Raw genomic sequence first — 19,816 nt, forward strand, 5'->3', positions numbered from 1 at the left:
TAACTTTGCTTTCCCATTGGTAAAACTAATTTTTTCATAAGCAAAATTGATAGCAATTATTATTTTTGAGGTAAATTTGTATTTGAAAATTCTGTTCCCTTTCAGATAAAAGTATTCTGAAAGAAAACCCCAAAAGCACTTACCATCAGGGAGTTGCAGTTAAGCTCTTTATTCCTCAACTTTCTACCAACAGTTTGTTAACTCTAAAAGCCAGTTCCTCCAATAGCTTTATGCTAAATAAAATAGTCACCCTCTCTTTGAAAGCCTCCCATTTTCCTTATCAGTTGAGACACAGGAACTAGGTTACTGATAAGCTGAAAGTGATGTAACAGCTTATTAATAAATGTCAACTGCAGTTTTCAGCACATTTTCTTCTATTTGAAAGATCTTTGATAAAGCTCTATTTCCAGTTTTAATATTATCTCCATAGATGGTAACATTTCATCTCAACTGTATTTTGCCTTCCTGTGGGTGACTTTTTCAGCAAAACCTCCCTGACTCCATGTAGGTGTCAGGCCACTCACTGCCCTGAGAGTGGGTTGGGAGCTGTAACTTCCTAACAGCTACAGCTCTAAGAGCAACAGTGCACATTCCTGCAGCAAGTTTTACTGTTTTGGCCTCAATGTCAATGTTTTGAAAACCTTGACACATACTTGGTGCTTAAGTGTATGCCAGGCTCCAAGTGCAATTGTGTGCAATCCTCAGAGGCTGACAGGAGGCTCCGAGAAGCTAATTCCCTTACCCAAGGTAGAGGCCAGCACAAGGTAAAGGTGGAATCCAAATCCCCTGTCACTGGACTTTTCCATGTGCCCCCAGATGGCCTACCTTGGAGGGCTGAAATATAAATTTATGAATACATGTTGCGATTATTGGAATTCTGGAAAAATCAACCTTATTTATCTATGCAATTTTTTGCAATTGTGTCTTTTGAATAATCAGGATGTACCACCTGCCAAAGCCCTCCCTGTTACAGTAAAAAGAGCATGAGTTTTAGACATGGCCTGGTTTTCTTCTTACCAGCTGTGTGACTTTGGGCAAATTTTCTAACCTCTCCAAACCTCTTGTGCAAAGAGTATTGTTAATATTAAATGAACAACCTAAGAAAGGTGTCATTCATATTAATGAATACTAGTGGCCCTCTGCCCTATCATACACTTATCTTATTCTACCCAGAACAAAGTGTTTAAAGAAAAACGACCTTCAAAATTTATTTGAAAAGATGGAGCTATGGCTAATGTGCTATATCTAAATGTCACATCTGTGTCAAATCAGTAACGAAATCTGAGTAGCACCTGACCTTCACTTTGTCTCCTTTTGTTTTGTATTTATTTTGTTTTTCTACATCACTGAAATTCTGCTTTTATTTTATTTTTTTATTGAAATGTAGTTATTATACATATGTGTGGTACAGAATGATATTTCAATACGTGTATACAATGCCTGCTGATCAAATTCATATTTATCATAACAAAATGGCATATTCATCATTACAAAATCATTTCTTTGTGATGAGAACATTCGATCTCCTCTCTTCTAGCCATTTAATTACATGCAGCAAATTATTGTTAATTATTGATGCCTAGCTCGACTGTATTAAGGCCCCAGTCCCACCAACGGAGTCAAATAACCTCTTCTCCTCACCTATGGACACCATACATAAAACATGAAAATGTACAGCAAGGAAATGATGGTAGAATCCAATTACATACTACATAATCTTTACACGGAGCATGATTTTACCTGAGGCCATCTATCATTCATTCTCCAGTGCTGGGGGAACTGGAGAAACCTCGTACACCTAAGCAAGAAACCAAACAAAACTTAACTGATGTGACCAGTGAGACTTGTTCCTGCCCTTAAGGAACTTAAAAAGCCAGGGAAATGCAGCATTTTACGCATTTGCAAGTTTGGGATTCAAATTAAGCTGAAATTTGCAAAAATGAGAATATTTTTAAAAATTAGGGTGGGTTATTGAGAGACAGTAAAGTAGTCTTTATTCAGGGTGGAAATTTAAAAAAAATCTTCCTGGCATGGTTGAGCTATGGTTCTACCCTAATTCTAGATCTCTTCATATGCTTTACCATCATATGAGTTTACCATAGCAGTATTCAGAAACTTGAACCCTGTCTGCTGTGGAATTCATCTTTCGACATTCTATCATGGACACTTACGTACTTGATCATTATCAGGATGAATAATGGTGTTTTCAATGCTCCATCAATAGTGTTAATCCAGGGAGGGCAACATCCATCCAGGGCCTCCAGAGTTACTAATAAAAAAGGTCAAATTTGGATGAAGATATGAGGGGCCTGAGCAGCCATGGAGGGCCTCAGTAAGTTCCTCTTGGATAATCCTTCCATCTGCAAGGGCTCTGCAAAATGTGGAATTCAGTCTCCTGCTGATGCGCCCACCTGGCAGGGAGAGGCTGGAGAAACCAGACCCCTGTGGGGGTCTCTCTCGAGGCCTGAAGATCTTTGGTGGTGCACCCCAGTATGACTGGCTGTCAGGCCACTGCACCCCTTGGAGGTAATTCTCCTTAATGAAAGTGCCTCAGAACCAACAGAAGGCAAGTCTCAATGGGAGGACAGAACAACACTGGTGACAACTCTCATTCAATGATGTGAAAGGAAAGATCAAAATGGGCCAAACTTGTTAATCTGAAATAAGAACAATGTACTCTTGGAAGAGCATGAACGTGTTTGGGGTGTGTGCATGTGTGTGTGCGTGCAAGTGCTTGTTTGTGTGTTGGGGAGAGAGGGTTGTGTCCACACGAAAGGACATTTCACCTCTACACTCAGACCAAAATGAGCTTTAGTGATGTTGAAAATCTCACTAAATTGCCAAAACTGAGAGGTTAGCTGGTCCTCCTGGCACCTTGGATCATAGGAATAATTGGTTCAGGCCCCCACCAATTTCACAGCTCATGACAACCTGGAGTCCCCTCCCCCCCTGCCATGGTGTCTGCTAGTTCCTGGGGCTCATTTCCTCACAGTTCTCTGTGTCTCAACCTTCTGAGCCCAGGAGTCCCATCTCCGTTCCTCTCAGCATCAGCCCAGAACTCAGCCCCTTTCCCAGTTTGCATGAGAAATCATTTACACCTAACATTTCTAAAATGCGGTACACCTTGCTAAGATGTGCACGTCACATGGATGATATTGTGGCCTCCCACATGGCCTCCTACTGTCCTCCAGGGCTCCCTCCTTCCTCCCATCTCCCTGCCCATTGCCATCCTCTCCCTCCCAGAGGTGCTCAGGAGCACTTCAGTTCTCCCCACCTCCAGTCCCCAGGCGGGCTCACCCAGCATCCACCACGGTGCTAGGCAGCTGGAAAGGCTGCATCCCGTTTAGAAAGATGCTGGATTAGAAATAGCAAATCCACTTTTGCAAATCTGTTATGTTTTCCTTACACCCACATGACCGCCCTTTTTCCACTTCTAAAACATTCTCTCCTCTTACCTGGTTGACTAGTAAGATTCACTCCTCTATTCTCCCAAGGAGTAAAGAGCTTCTTGAAAAGTAGAAAAGTCTTATCATACAATTGTCTGAATGACTTATGAAGGAATCCCAGCATCTATGAAAAAAGGAAAACTGTAGGGGATCAGTGTCTTAACCCACAAAATTCTAATCAAACCTAATACACATCCACAAACTTTACTTCCTTACAAGACTACCCTTGTCTCTACCTCACCCTGGGTCCCTGTTCTCCTCATGACATTTAATGGGAAATAAAAACTCAACTTTATTTAATAGTTCCACCATAGTAACTTCATTCAGATCTTTGATGACTCTATAACGGGTAAAAAGAATTGTGTTCAGGAATCTAGTTGGCTATTTTTCATTTTACTGAAGCAGTTAGCCTTAATAATTACTCCTACTTTCCTAATGTAATCTGTAGAGGTCAAAGGCTCTGGATTGCACTACTCTTTCTCTCCCTCTGTTTGAGAAATTTAAAATTACAACCAGGCATGAAAACTAGAGTGCTTTGCCCTTCTCCCTTACTCATATTCTAAAGTCCAGAAAATCCTTGGTTAGTTGAGAGTTAACAGAGCTGCTTGATTTAGGATTTGTGGAATAGGAGTTATGTTGAAGCCATATGTTCAACTGGAAGATAATTTAGATCTGAAATATTAGATTTTAATATTTTCTCTGTCTTTCCCACCTACACACACACACTCTTGCCCTTTCGTTTCACAAAGAACAGAACAGAAAATGTTTAGTCAATGGTTTCTATAAAACACATTTAGATCTTTCCACATTTTAAGAGGATTTCCATGTCCTCCACCAGTACTGAATAGTTAAAATAAAAGAATGAGCAGTTGGGTAGCACAATTATGAAATTGTGCTCCATAAAAAGTGCATTTAATAGGTGTGGCAGCCACCTCCATGATGGCCCCGGATGACCTCTGCCTCCTGGCGTTCACGCCCTTGTGTGGTCTCCTCCCACACGAGTCTATGTGACCAGTATAATGGGGAATAAGTGGTCAGATGCCACTTCCAAGATTAGGTTATAAAAGGCACACGGCATCTCTCTAGGACTCTCTCTCTTTCTTGAATCACTCATCGGAGAGAAGCCATAGCAAGAGCAGCCCCATGGAGTGAAAGCTTCCTGCCGACACCCACACAGGTGAGCTTAGAAGTGAATCATCCAGTGCAAGGCAAATCTTCAGGGATGACAAATTGTGGCCAACAGCTTGACCACAACTTCATGAGGCAGAACCACTCTCAGATTCCTGACCTCAGGAACTGTGTGAGACACTAAATGTTTACTGTTTAAGCTGCTAAATTTTAGAGAAATTTATTATGCCACAATAAATAACTAATAGTTGAATATAATATATCCTATAACTATTTTCCTTGTGGATCTAACAAGGATGTAGAAGTCAGGGGTGTGTGCTATTATTAAATGACATCACCTCATTGTCTTTTTTGCATTGCATTTTCCTTATGAAGTAGTCAAAAATTCAAATTCTACTCCATCAGTAGGCCTTCTGATGCCTATTATTGAGAAGCTGTTTCTGCTCTAATTTGGGGGTATCAGAGAAAATGTCCAATCTTAGAGGTTGTTCCACAGCTCCTAATAGCACTCCTGCCCTAGTCTGAACAGATGAAGTATCTTCCCTTCTGCATGCTCATTCTATATATTCAACACACCTTTCCCCACACACCCAAAGGGAACAAATTTGTTTTGTCATAGAAAGCAACATTTTATCACACTGTCCTTGCAATCTGGGGTCTTCCATAAGTCACTACTGGTCAGCAGTGGAGTCCAAGAGTCCTCATGGGGAGGGTCTCAATAGACAGTGAGAGGACCCTTGGGAGGCTCCCAGGACACAGGAAGGAAGCAGCAGACATTGCAGTAGCAAAGTCAAGGGTCTGTGAGAGTAGGTGGTAGGAGCAGGGGCTAGGCCCTGGGCTGGAGGTCTGTGACTTTCGGCAGACAGTCTTCACCTTGATCAGAAATGTGTTTGTGATGGATGGGACAACGTCCTGTTGTAGTGGCCTTTGCTCCCTGAAATCTCCAAGAAACGCTTTGCCTTATAGTATGGGAAGAGCGTAAGAGGAAAATCTGCTCCATAGGTGATGCTCTCAGTAATTTCCCTGTATGGTGGTGTAGGGTAAATGCTGGACATAACCCTATTCCCCATCCCTGTGCATACCAGAGCTCCCCCTCCCCCTCCAAGGTAGTTACCCAAGGAAAGGCACGTCCCCTTAGAAGACTGGAGGAAGCAGGGACCCTAGCTAAATGAAATAGCAAGCTGGTGCTAAAGCACTCTGGCACCAGGAGAGTAGTGAGTAGATTAACTTATCTACTCAGCCAGATATCCCATGCTCTGAGTTATGTGAGCTGTGTGAGGGTCTACTTGTAAGCCTGCAAATGATTTACACCCCTGCTTTGATCTGTTCACTATGTAACTATTGTATGTACCCTGTGGTGGTGTGGATTTCTAGCTGGCCAGCTACCGTCAGTGACAACTGCAAGTCTAATAAACTGATGTCTCTACCTGTTGAAATACTGGGTGAGTTTTTTGGAATAGGCAAACACTAATAAGCAAGTGCCCTCTCAGATTTGGGGCTCCAGCAATACAGGTGGCTTCTGTTCTCTGGTGTCTCAAACCCACTCCTTGCCTTCTAACACTGTCAGAGCTTGAGAGGAGAGGCTGATCTGCAGGTTCCGTTCTGATTCTTTCTTCCTATTTAAATAAACATCAACATTTTCTTTCATGGTGCTAAGTCTTCTAAAACCTAGGAATCTAGAAACTTCTATCTAGGATTGGCAAAAAAAATTTAAAGTTCTTCACTTGCTGAAATTCTCTAGTCCTGTAAGTTTGCGTGACATATCCTCTGAGATCAAGTCCAGATGCTTTGAAGCAATACAAAAAAATTTAGACTTAGGAAGGAAAGAGGAATGTAGAAGGAAAATAAAAAAGTGATTTCAGAGATCACACACATGCATATTCAGGAAGTCACTTAAAATTGTTGTGTTTCAAGATCTTCTTCAGTTCTCTTGAAATTAGTTCCCTAACTGATGATACGTTTTTAAAAAACAACAGTTCATTTGCCAACGTACTTATGTAATATGTACACATAACATTGAACAGGTACTGCCCTTAGGTCTGAAGCACAAAACACCAGAATAGTGGGTCACCAGAGTTGTTTGAACATCACATATTCTGACTGTAATAGTTAGTGAAGAAATCTTAAAATGTATTTAAAAATTATAAGTGAAAAAACTCTCACTAATACTCAGTGATAATCATTTTCTAACATGTCTACATATTTTATGGCAGCCTTATTTCTAAGTGTGTATATGTAATTGTGTGGGATGTTGTTGGGAAAATAGAATAATTTAATCAGGCCCCCTTGCCTGCCCATCTGGTTGAGGGTGGTGCGGTGCATTCTTTGTAAGCAAATTGTGTGGGTGGGGGTGGAGTGAGTGTGCATGCATGGTGCTTCCACCTCGGCTGGTATCTGCCTCAGGCATCCACCCGCATGGCCATGCCCTTGAACCTATGGCTTCCAAGGACCTGTTTGCCAGTTACCTAGCTCATAGACCTGTGTGTGAGGGGTCTGGTGACCCAGCCTGGTGTGTGAAGGGTTTGTAACCCAGTCTGGACAATGGGCTTGAGGGGTCTGTGAGCTCCAGACTCAGCCCTAGCTCGACAATTGGCCCAGTTGGTGGGATTACAGGCAGGTAAAAGAGCCTGATAATTGGCATAGTTGGCAAGATTATAGGCAAGTAAAAGAGATTGACAATTGGCGTAGTCTGTGACAGGATTCTGAGCAGGTACAAAAGCTGAAAGCCCTAGGAAGGAGGAGGAAATGTGGCTACTTTTGAATATGCTCTGCCCTATGGCCACTTTCCTGTTGACTGGGGTCGGGTTGCTGCTCACTGTACTGCAAGGCAGCATAGACCAGGCACTACAGTGGAAAACCCCTAGGGAGGGGGAGGAAACGTGGCTGTCCTTGAGCATGTGGTGCCTGGTGGCCACTTTTCTGCTGACCGGAGCCTGGCTGCTGCTCACTATGCTGCAAACTGATAGAGATTTGTGGCAGAAGGCAGAGTTGTTGGAAGCACAGAAAAATGTCCTGGAGCATGACATACAGCGACTGGCCACTCCTGTCTCTCACACCAGGGAAGACAACCAACCCAGTGGTGAGTTGGGGGAAACCGTGCATCTCCAGACATGACATGTTGTGCACAAGAAATTGAGGCACAAGTAGCCTATGGGACCAGATGGACAACCAGTGGGCGATCCGCAGGTGACCCAGTTCACCACCATATACCCAAGGTGAACTGGTTGACTTGGGAAGACAGTTCAGGCAGACACATGGGGAGACCCTGGCTGCTTGGCTGTTGTGGTTATGGAACCTAGGGGTGGACAGTGTGATGTGTTCTGGTGAGGAGGTGGAGAAATTGGCCTCCATTATCATACACCTGCCCCTGAGGCAGCGGCTACAGAATAGCTGCAGGTATGCATAAGGGCCAGGTAATCACTCCTTAATGAAATGGGTGAATGCAGCTGCCAAATCATGTGGGCGAGTGTTGGAGAACTGCTCATGATTGTTAGTAAATGGCAAACATATGCTGAGTTGGTCCAAATCATTTGGGAGCTGGGAATGCAGCAGTCCGTGTTTAATGTGAACATTTGTGGCCTGAATGATGAAAATTTTACAAGCAGCATGAGAGACATAGTGCTGCAAAATGCCCCATCAGCGTTCTTTGGGTCACTGATGGCCACACTGGCCCCATACATTGGTCATCCTATACATGAGGTAATGACCATGATAGCCAGCTTGCGTGAAGTAGAGGATAGCAGACAAGCAAAAGGGGTCTGAAAGGTGGCTAAGACCAAACCCCCAAGAAATGCTTGGGATTTTATCCTGAGGGGACCAAGGCAAGACTAGCTGTAAGCATATGTGGCTTCACTTGCTTGCAGCACGGGTTGATAAAAAGAAAATTGACCAGCAGCCAAATGCAGTTCTGTTCGCCTTGTGGCAGCAATTGTGCCCTGAATAATGTTTCACCAAATGTCTGGAAACAGGTAGCAAGCTATGCTCAGTGGATTTAAAAGATTTTTTGGTTGCTCCCGAGGAGGCAGATGAACTGTTCCATTTTGACTAGGGAGCAGGCCAAGGTACTTGTCTTTTGGGGGCAGGTGAGGACTGGAGGCCTCATGTTGAACTGGCAATACATTGGTCGAGGCGAGGACAAATGTGCAGCATGTTTTGGCTTTGGTGGATACAGGCACAGAATGTAGCCTGATATATGGCAATCCAGATAAGTTTCCAGGGGCCACAGTTTGTATAGATGGCTATGGAGGACATACTATTGAAGTCAAAGCTGTTTCACTGCCATTGAGCATAGGAAGATTACCTCGTTGTGTACATACTGTATATATATCCCCCACGGCTGAGTACATCTTTAGTATGAAAATACTTTATGGTTTGCACCTGTAAACAACAGTTGGAGAGCTTCAGCTGCAGATACAGACAGTAAAGCCCATGTTATGAGGATATGCTAAACATGACCCACAGGTGTTACCCAAGCCAAGACATGTAGTTAATGTAAAGCAGTATCACCTACCCAGAGGACATGCAGAGATAAGTGCCACTATATTGGAATTAGAGAAAGTTGGCATTATTCATCCAGCTCAGAGCCCATTTAATGATCCAGTATGGCCAGTGAGAAAGCCTGATGGATTATCGAGAACTGAACAAAGTAGTGGCTTCTCTGCATGCAGCTGTGCCTTCAGTTCATGACTTAATGGATCAGCTGGGGGCTCATCTTTACGTACTGGACCTTGCAAATGCTTTTTCCTCTATTCTAATCTCAGCCGATAGCCAAGATCAGTTTGCCCTTCACCTGGGAAGGAGGACAGTGGACCTTTCAAGTATTGCCCCAAGGTCATCTGCATAGCCCAACCATCTGTCATGGTTTGGTGGCTGGACCCAGCAAGGTTACAATGTTTCACTACGTTGATGCTGTGTTACTAACCTCTGATTCTCTTGCAGATTTAACCCAGGAAGCTCCAATGCTGCTAAGTCATTTGGAACAATGTGGGTGGGCTGTGAACACAGCCAAAGTGCAAGGACCTGGGCTGTCAGTCAAATTCCTAGGAGTGGTCTAGTTGGGTAAGTAAGACAAGGGTCATCCCAGAAGCTATTATAGATAAGATACAGGCATACCCTTGACCCACAGTGGTAGCTCAGCTACACACATATTTGGGACTTCTGGGGTATTGGAGAGCTTTTGTACCCCATATGGCCCAAATGGCACACCCACTATATATGCATTGACAAAGAAAGGAGCCCTCTGGGATTGGATTGAGGAAATAGAACAAGCTTATTGGGCTACAAAAAGGGCAATACAGCAAGTACAGTCTTTAAAAGTAGCTGATCCCACTAAGCTGTTTGAGTTAGACATACATGTAACCCAGGAGGGGTTAGGATGGAGTCTGTGGCAGAGATAAGACTGATTCCAAACACCTGGAGGATACTGGTCTCAGCTCTGGAAGGGTGCTGAAGTGTGCTATTCTCTAATAGAAAAACAGTTAGCAGCTGTGTATTCTGCCTTGATAGCCACTGAAGCTATCACAGGAACTGCCAAAGTCCTAGTAAGGATGACATACCACATAATAAGTTGGCTGCACACATGGGCAACCAACCCTAAAACTGGTGTAGCTCAGACTCCCACTGTCTAAATGGGGAGCATATATAGAACAAAGAAGCACTGTGTCAGTGAGGCCTCTGTCCAAAAGTTGCAAACTGTGTGAGGCCCAGTACAGGTTGTGGAGGAAATTTGACACAACTGTTACCCATGGAGGTGGAGGCTACACCTTTCCATCAGAGACAGGGACCTGTCACAGAGCAAGCTTTGCATACAGATGGCTCTAGCATGGGAATTTCAGCATCGTGGGCAGCTGTTGCTATCCAGCCCTTAACAGATACAATGTGGTATGAAAATGGCACAGGGCAAAATAGTCAATGGGCTGAATTGAGAGCAGTATGGATGGTGATTAAAAAAGAGCCTGGGCCATTAACCCTCTGTACCGACAGCTGGGCTGTGTACAAAGGTTTAACACTTTGGATCTCTACTTGGAAGTCTCAATGGTGGAGGGTAGGCCACTGACTCCTGTGTGGACAGCAATGTTGGCAAGAGTTATGGGAATTGGGACATGAGAAAGAAGTAACTCTTTTCCATGTCACAGGACACTTCCCCTTAGCCAATCCAGGAAATGATGAAGCCGACGCCTTGGCTAAGGTAAGACGGCTGGAGAGAGCCCCAGCTACTGATGCAGCCCAGTGGTTACATCGATGAATGCAGCATGCTGGCAGCAAAACCATGTGGATAGCCGCTCAAAGATGGGCCTTTCCTATAAAATGGGAAGATGTAGTGAACGCCTGTAGTGCTTGTCCAGTGTGTGCTCAAGAGAGTCCACACCCCTGGCGGATGCCCCATACAGATGGGCAAATAACTCGAGGAAGGGTGCCCCTGACTTGATGGCAAGTGGACTTTGTCGGACCACTGCCATGGTCAGAGAATTTCAGATGCATCTTCACAGCTGTTGATAGGGCTCCTGGTCTTCTGTTTGTATGGCCTTGTAAGGCCCCAGACCAGGTAAACACTGTGAAGGCACTGAATAGCGTTATAGCCATGTATGGCTGACCTGTAGTCATAGAGTGTGATAATAGAACCCACTTTATTGGACATGGGGTTCAGAGGTGGGCCTCCCAGTTGTCCATTCCCAGTGGAACTTACATGTCCCGTATCATCCCCAGGCAGTGGGAATGATTGAACGGTGCAATGGTCTTTTAAAAAAGGGACTAAGGCTATCTACCCAAGCCCCATCCCTGAAAGGGAGGAACGATGATTATGGCTGACAGTCAGGATTCTAAATGAGAGACCCTGCAAGGGCGGACTCTCTCCAGTGGAAGCTCTGTTGCATAAGGCTGCAGCACCTATACAGCTGCAAATCACTACTAAAGATAAAGCTTTTGAAGCCAGGATATGGCAAGAATGGAGATATTCTCTTACCGGCCCAACCTGTTTGCAACAGGGACAGACAGTACAATGGGAATGGCCTTGGAGAATAAACCCCCCATATATGCTGGGTAGGTTTAATAGGGTCTTAGGGAAAAGAATTAGAGGATGGCTTGCAAGTTTCACCTTGGGTGACATGTACCTGGCCTCCTCAAGTAAAGGTGATATGGCCTGGAATAGATAAGTGCTCTATTCCAAGGGGCATATTTTTATTATCATTATGGACAATTATGAGTTCTCCTATACTGTTACATGTAGAATGTACAGATCCAACAGTGTTAGCAGATAAACTATGGTATCATAAGCCAGGTAAGATACCTATTCCTGCAACCAACCTTTCTCAGGATGGCAAACTAGCATGTATCTTACCAGAGAGGTGAGAACTTCCTCTATACCAATAACCAATAACTCTTCTGTCTTTTCATGCATAGTTTTCTGGCTGCAGGCGCTGCACCAGAGTCATGTGATTGGTGCACTGGCCTACTGAATATGCGTTGAACTTCCCATCAGTATGACTGCAGGATTCCCATGGAGGATCACACCAATGGTGATTACTAACCCGACATATGCGGCTAATAGTTAAAAGGACAGAACTACAAGCCTTAAGGCATATTGAATGGACAATAGGTTATGTAAATGTAAGGGTCATTTATCCTCACTAAGAGAACATCCTGGAAGATTCTGAATGTGTAGATTGTATGGCAAGGGACCCTGAAGGGGTGGATTGTTGGGAAAATAGAATAATTTAATCAGGCCCCTCACCTGCCTGTCCCATTGGGGGTGGTGCAGTGCATTCTTTGTAGGCAAATTGTGTGTGGGGGGGTGGAGTTAGTGTGCATGCTTGGCACCGCCACCTTGGCTGGCGTCTGCCTCAGGCGTCTGCCTGTGCAGCCGTGCTCTCAAACCTACGGCTTCCAAGGACATGTTTGCTGGTTACCTAGCTTATAAACCTGCGTGTGAGGGGTCCGGTGACCCAGCCTGGCATGTAAGGGGTCTGGTGACTCAGCCTGGCATGTGAAGGGTTTGTGACCCAGTCTGGACAATGGGCTTGAGGGTATTTTGAGGGTTCTCAGACCCAGCCCTAGCTCGACAATTGGCCCAGTCAGCAGGATTACAGGCAGGTAAAACAGCACGACAGATATATATAAATATGTACAAATATTCTCTCTCTATATATATACAACAAAAATTACAAAATTTTCTGAAAGACATAAAAGAAAAAAAGTAAACATAATTATGTATGCTTCCAGAGGTGAAGACTTATGGTAAAAATCACAATGAATTTCCTTGGAATTTAACAGAATGATTATAAAATTAAATTTAAGAATAAATAAAAATAGCAAAATTAACTTTTTATTAAGTGCTCATGGGTGCTACACAATGGTTCCACCCACCCAATCCTCTTAATGGACTTATAAGGTTTATTAAAAACTATTCTTGTCCCACATTACAGATCAGAAAACTTAGCTATGGGAAAGTGAACAATTTGCTGGGCCACACTGCCAGTCAGCTGTCAGGTGCACGGAAAGACATATCCCAGAGAAACATAAGAGATTATGCAAACTTCTTTCTCATTCCAGGCAAAATGACATCTACTCTGATTCAGATGATGAATCCCCTTATTTTAAAGACACAAGAAAAGGAAATTCAGACATAATGTATGCCTCAGTGGAGACATGTGAGGTCTATTATCTCTCACTGTGGGAAATTCCTTCTCCAGCAACCTCCTGTAATCATTTCTAACCATTTTACAAATGTTCTCCAGTTTCTTGGTGTCATTTAAACTTGATTGCCAGTTGTCAATCACCTATATTCCCGGTTGTCCAGACCCACTTTTGCCAAGTCCAGGGAGGAACATGGATCCTAATTATTCAATCAGTGCTAAGATGTGGCCAGGTGTGAACAGCACACTTATTTCTCATACACTTCTTGTTTATTTCCTTGAGAAACATTTGCTGTGCATGTTCTGCATACCAGGTCATACGTCAGGTAGTAAGAGAATAAGATGCAACGAGGGACAACTCCTATCTTCATGGAAACAGACATCCAGACCAGCAACTATAATAAAACGTACAAGAAAGCATCAAAAGATAAATAGTTCTTACCACACAAAATTTTTAAATTTTGTATGTCAATACACATTAAGAATAGCAATATTCCACCCAAATAGGAGACCTTCTGAAATGAAAGATATAACTGTTTCTCACTGGCAGTCTAAATAATAAATTCTTAAACAAATTAAAAGGCATAACAAAACTGGAGGGGAAAATAGGCTCATCATATACTTCAGTCTTTAATATCCTTAAAACATTAGAAGACCTTTAGCTCAGTTGGTTAGAGCACAGCTTTATAACCACCCCCAAGGTCACAGGTTTGGTTTGGGTCCTTGTACTGGCAAGTCACAAAGAAAAAAAAAATGAAGAAGAAGAAAGAAAAAAGAAAAATGAAAAGAAGACCTTACCAGTCAATAAAAAAGATCTACAAAATCAAGAAAGCCCACAATATACAAAAGAAAAATGGAAATGATCAATAAGTACATGTAAATGTTCTGCACTCTCATAATAAAAACTCATTTTAGACAATTACTACATTTTTTATCTACCAAATTGTTAAAAATCAGATTCTTCATGTTCAGCTTCTGAGTAAATGAGTTTATTTTCCAGAACATGTAGTTGGTTGGACAGTCAAATCAGAGAGAAATTCTTGTGTTTCATTCATCAAGGCCCTTATCAGCTTAGTGACATCAGCTAGGCTTCTAGTGACATCAGCTAGGCTTCTAGTGACATCAGCTAGGCTTCTCAGCACAGCTCCTTTTACATTTAAGGCTGAAAGGCCAACTGTGGAAATGAAGCAGGAGATTTTAACACCATTCAAAAAGCCTACCAAATAGACAATATTGCACTTTTAGAAACTCAGCAAAAGGGACATCAGATAAACTTCTTGGTAAAACGGATCGTATCAGTCAGCATTTGCCCAAAATTCTCAGTAAAAGTCAATGTTGAGAGAACTGAGAAGTAGAAACCCAGAACAAAAGATAATTTAAAGAATATCTACATCCAACTCCTTCACTTCACCAGCGGTGACACTGAGGCCTGGTGATGAGATGGGACATGTCCAAACCCACACAGCTAACTTGTGACAAATTCAGGGACAGACCCAATGGTACTGCTAAGCCAGAGGTCTTTACTCAACGTAGTTGACTTGCCTTTTGATCTTCCTTTTTCCCTAGGACCACTGTTCCATCTGCAGGAGGGCAAAATATCTCAGCCCCCAAATACATTTCCTTGACATATTTCAAGATGGCTAATTCAGAGAGACTGGAAAAACAAGATTAGCTAGAAGACTTTTTTTGTGAAAAGAAATTTACATCCGTAATTGCAAACAGCCCGGCTCTCCTTAAGGCCCCTCCTTTGGCTACTGTCTACCTTTGAGGGCAGCTGTGAGACTCCCTGAAGTGTCTGCATCTGCAAACTAGATTTCTCATCTTATCTCTTACTTCTGACTTCCTTCCTTCACCTGTGATGACACTGCACCCCAGAGCTTCAGAGAAACCTGGTCTCAGGTCCTTGTTTTGGGGCTGCTGCCCTCCCCACATTCTCTCTCTCATGAACACTGGGATATAAGCTGAGTTACTCCCATTGGAATCTGCTCTCTTGTGACTCTTCCATGCTTGCCTCCTCCCAGCACATCAAATAATAAAATATGTTTTGCCTTTTTTTCCTATTAATCTAAATTTGTCAGTGATATTTATTAATGAATCTTTAGTGGTGAAGTTTTCTTTGGCCCCTACACACCCAAGAGACCTCTAACTGTCTAATCTTGAGAAGAATCACTTAGAAAGGTAAAATATCAAGTTGTTGGGTGGTATGAAGAAGATAATAATGTGAAAAAATCTAGCATGGTGTTTGGCAATAATATTGATACTTAGTAACTGCTAGTTCCCTTTCCAACCCTAAAGACATTATCCCCAACTAACTGTAGACTAACCATTTTGGAGCATAGATTATACTAGTTAAGTTAGTAATTGTATTTACTCCCTCTCTAGGAGAAATAAGAAAAATTGGGAGAGTTGAAGAATGGATAGTTAAAGGTGGAAATGCATATGGAGGTGTCACCTCCTGGTGTTCTTTCTAATCATAGCATGCAGATAGCACACTTTGCCTAAATATAGGATAATTTCACTTTTGCAAGCTTAGCCTGTATCTTAATGATAAAACTATACAAGAATAAAGTTTTAAGCTAAAAATTTATGTATAGATAATTGTTATATTACCTATGAGAGAAATGCCAAGGTTCTCGGCTAACCTCTCTATTACAAGCATCTAGTATCCCCCACACAAGTTTGGCAGAAACAGGACCCGTTCTCCTCCAGGAGCACATGTGGAACCAGTGGTGAGCCAGTCACCACCATGACGACAAGGACCACACCCCAGAGAGGATCAGAGCGGCAAGCTAGAAGGCACTGGGGAATCTTGCCATAGCTTGAACAGAAGTGACTCCATTTTGTGAACCTTCTGAATTTAAGATCTCGTGGGTCTTTTTGTTTTTTTTTCCCTGTAACCCAAGCCACATAGCCTGCAGCTAATTGCCAGAGTACAATGACTCTTGCTCACGTTGTACACAAATAATTAGAGAAAATGTATTAACCCAGATGGTCATTTTTTTACTAGTTTACTAACCTGATCTTTTTTGAGATTAACAGGAACTGAACTCATGGAGAACAAATTATGACACTGGTCACCTCCCACCCGGAAAGTTCTTGATTATTTAAAACACTCAAGCATGTCTGCACATCCCCGCTTGGTCACCATGAATCAGCTTCCCAGTACACATCCCCATAAAACCCTTTGGCAAACCTGGGAGAGCTGGAGATGGTCTTTGAGATATACTTCTGCCATTTCCCCAGGCTTCTGGCTTCCTGATTAAAGGCTACCTTTCCTTACACCAATTCTTGTCTCTAGATTATTGACTATTGAGTGGAGAGCAAATGAACATTTGGGTCTCAGTAACGATCTGAGTGACCTCATCAGGCAGATCCATCTACCATTGCTAGAGCACCTGCTGACTCATGCACTGCTACGAGAGAGAGGAATCAATTTACGTCTTGTTTGAGTCACTCTATTTTTGGTCTCTTTTTTCCAACACTGTCTGATGCATAAGGCATTATGTGTACACAGTGACTCAGGGATGTTGATCAAGACTAACAATATTAAGTGCAGTTTGCCTAGTGTCACGCTAGGGCTAATATTGGAATCCTGCCAACTGGGCCAATTGTCAAGCTAGGACTGGTTATGGAGCTCACAGACCCCTCAAGCCCATTCACAGACTGGGTCACAAACACTTCACATGCCAGGCTGGGTCCCCAGACCCCTCACATGCCAGGGTGGGCCACCAGACCCCTTACATGCAGGCCTATGAGCTAGGTAACTAGTAAACAGGTCCTTGGAGCCATAGGTTTGAGAGCACGGCCACGTGTGGCAGCTGACGCCCAAGGCAGACACCAGCAAAGCCACGGTGCTGCGCCTGAGCACCAACTCCACCCCACCCCACTCCCAATTTGTTTACAGAGAATACTGCACCACCCCCAACCTGACCTAAGGTGAGGGTCCTGACCAAACCATTCTATTTTCCCAACACTTAGAAATATTTGTAATCTCCTCCATAGCTATTATGCCTGAAAGAGCAAAGATAAGAACAGAGATGAAGGAGATGATGACACTGTGGAATTAAACCTAGTTTTGAATCTCTTTTTCTCTTCAATCTGTTCCTTTTCTAGCTAGTTTTTGAACATCGGTTATAAAACAGATTCTCAGTGTGGTGTTACTATAGATTATCTCATTTAATCCTTGCTGTAAAACCTTGTGCTTCTTTGGCTTATCACTCCCAGACCACTCTGCAAGCCAGGCTGCTTTCCTCATTTCCCTTGCTCTGGGCACCAGCATCTTGATTCTAAATCCAGGTAGAATTCAGCAGATGTGTGGCTATCTACATGATACTACTAAGTATCTTTATGTAGCATTGAGGCTTTTCTAACTTCAGACATTAGGTAGACTTCAAACAGATTTGTTAACCAAGTCTGAAAATGAGAAGTAAATGTAACTTATTTTGCATACTACTATACATACATTTTGTCAGTAGAATGACCTTGGATTTGTGACCAATTATCAAGGCTAATCCATGAGGTGTACTCATAAGCAACTGGGCCACTTTTTAACATCTATCAAGAACTTTGACGTAATTAGAAACAGGACTTGCCTTGGATTGAGTGTGACCCCCACTGTGACAGTGTTGAGGGTGGAAAATCCTATATGGTGATTGAAAGATGGAGCCTTGAAGAGGTGATTAGGTTGTAGGAGCATGCCCTAGTGAATAGATTAATAATGGTGGTCAGTGGCGTGGTTCTGAGGGCTTTAAAGGGGGAGCATGAAGAGTCTCGTTGTCTCTCTGCTGTGCCATTTTCTGCCATGTGATAACCCTGGGTCATTGTCACCACCACCAAGACCCTCACCAGATAAAGGTGCTCCCTGGACTTTGGACTTCCCAGTCTCAGAAACTGTAAGCAATAAATTTCATTTTCTTACAAATTACCTGATTCCATTAATTTCATTATAAGCAACAGAAATGGACTAATACAGGACTCATATTGAGCTCAGCAGGATTTAAACCTAGGCAGGAAAATATGTACACATCTATGTAATGAGAATCAAAACCATGGTATAATTTTTCTGTGTGTTAAGAAATCTGTATATTTGGAATTATGTACTTGTAACACCTAAAAAATCGACCTATTAGAATAACAGTCCTACAACTTTTTAAAAAAGGGATAACTGAGCAAGTAATTTAGACTTGCAATTTTAAGTGGAATCCTTACTAAGTTTTTTTTTTCTTACTAAGTTTGTATAAAGCATTTAAGCTTACATGTAGCATTGGAATTTCTAAGAGAACTTAAATTTATAAGAATTAATTCATTACTTGGGGGATTTTAGTCAAACTACTTAAGAAGGAAAATCAAATACATTAAATCTATAAGTGCAGTTTAAAGTATTTGAAGATATTTAGTTTGTTAAATTTGTAAATGGGATAATTTAGAGTTAAAATTTTTTTCTTGACTTATAAATGGCATAATATGATTTTTAAGTTGATCTTCAACCCACAATAAACCAGATTTTTAAATTTCTAACTTTGACGAATTGAATACTCATTTTAAAACCAGAACAAATCCATGAATAATCTTTTCTTCCCATAAAACTGCCCTCAAAAGACACGTACAGGGTCAGCTATCTCCCCTCACTTCCCCTCACTGAGAACATGGAGCTGAACCTAACTCACCAGTAGGGCTGCTCTGTTGTGTCCTGACAGCTCAGCAATGTCCCCTTGTTCCTTTCAAGCACTGCTGTGGGTCCCACTGAGGACTGTTTCATGGTTGACCTGGGGAAAGTCAGCATGTGCTGTACTTCTGAGTAGATTCTATTTATGTTCAGGCTGCAGGGACCAGCTTTAACAATGCATTCTGAGGGTCACTACAAAGAGGCTTCAAAGGTTCTTTTGACAGGAAGTGTCTGTTTCTGATGGTATCACAACTGCAAAAGTGCAACACATTGTTAGACTTCCCATAGAACACTTCCACGTAACTACTTCCCCTAAGAGGTAATTAAGCTGTTCAGAGTCAAGCTGTTGGGCTGAGAAACTTTCACCCCTCTATTTACTACATCGTAGATACGCAGCAGTGTGGTTACACTACCTCACCCCCACGCTCTTTCCCGAAAGAAACTGCTCCTCTTCGGCATCTCCCCACACTCCTTTCTCTGTGCGTCTTTCTCCTGTCTTCCCTGCTGGCTGTCTTTGGTGTCCCTTCTCCCCACCCCGCACCTGCCAACTGCACTGCTTGGCTTTGCTTCAAGTTTCGTTCTCTTTCCCTAGATGATGAAACCATCCTCACTGCTTCCAATCGTGATATTTTTTCCTAATGAAAATGAAAATGTTCTTTCTCACCATGCAACCGTATATGTGCTACAAATCTAGCTGGATATTTGCAAACACAGAGAATAGGATCTCCTATGGACCAGAAAGTGCCTGATGGGCTAGAGGTGGTGGCCCATAGCCCATGCTGATGGAGGACAGGTCTGAAGAAGGCTTTACAAGGTGAGCGATGAAGTCAGGCAGCTAGGAAGCATTGGAAAGGTGCAGTGCTGACACGAGACGACTTGGCTTTGGGTCCTGGCTCTACCACTTACTGGAGCAAAGCAGGCTTTCTAAATGTAAATCTGCAAAATAA

Source organism: Cynocephalus volans, chromosome 14 (genome assembly GCF_027409185.1).
Source record: "Cynocephalus volans isolate mCynVol1 chromosome 14, mCynVol1.pri, whole genome shotgun sequence".
NCBI lineage: Eukaryota > Metazoa > Chordata > Mammalia > Dermoptera > Cynocephalidae > Cynocephalus > Cynocephalus volans.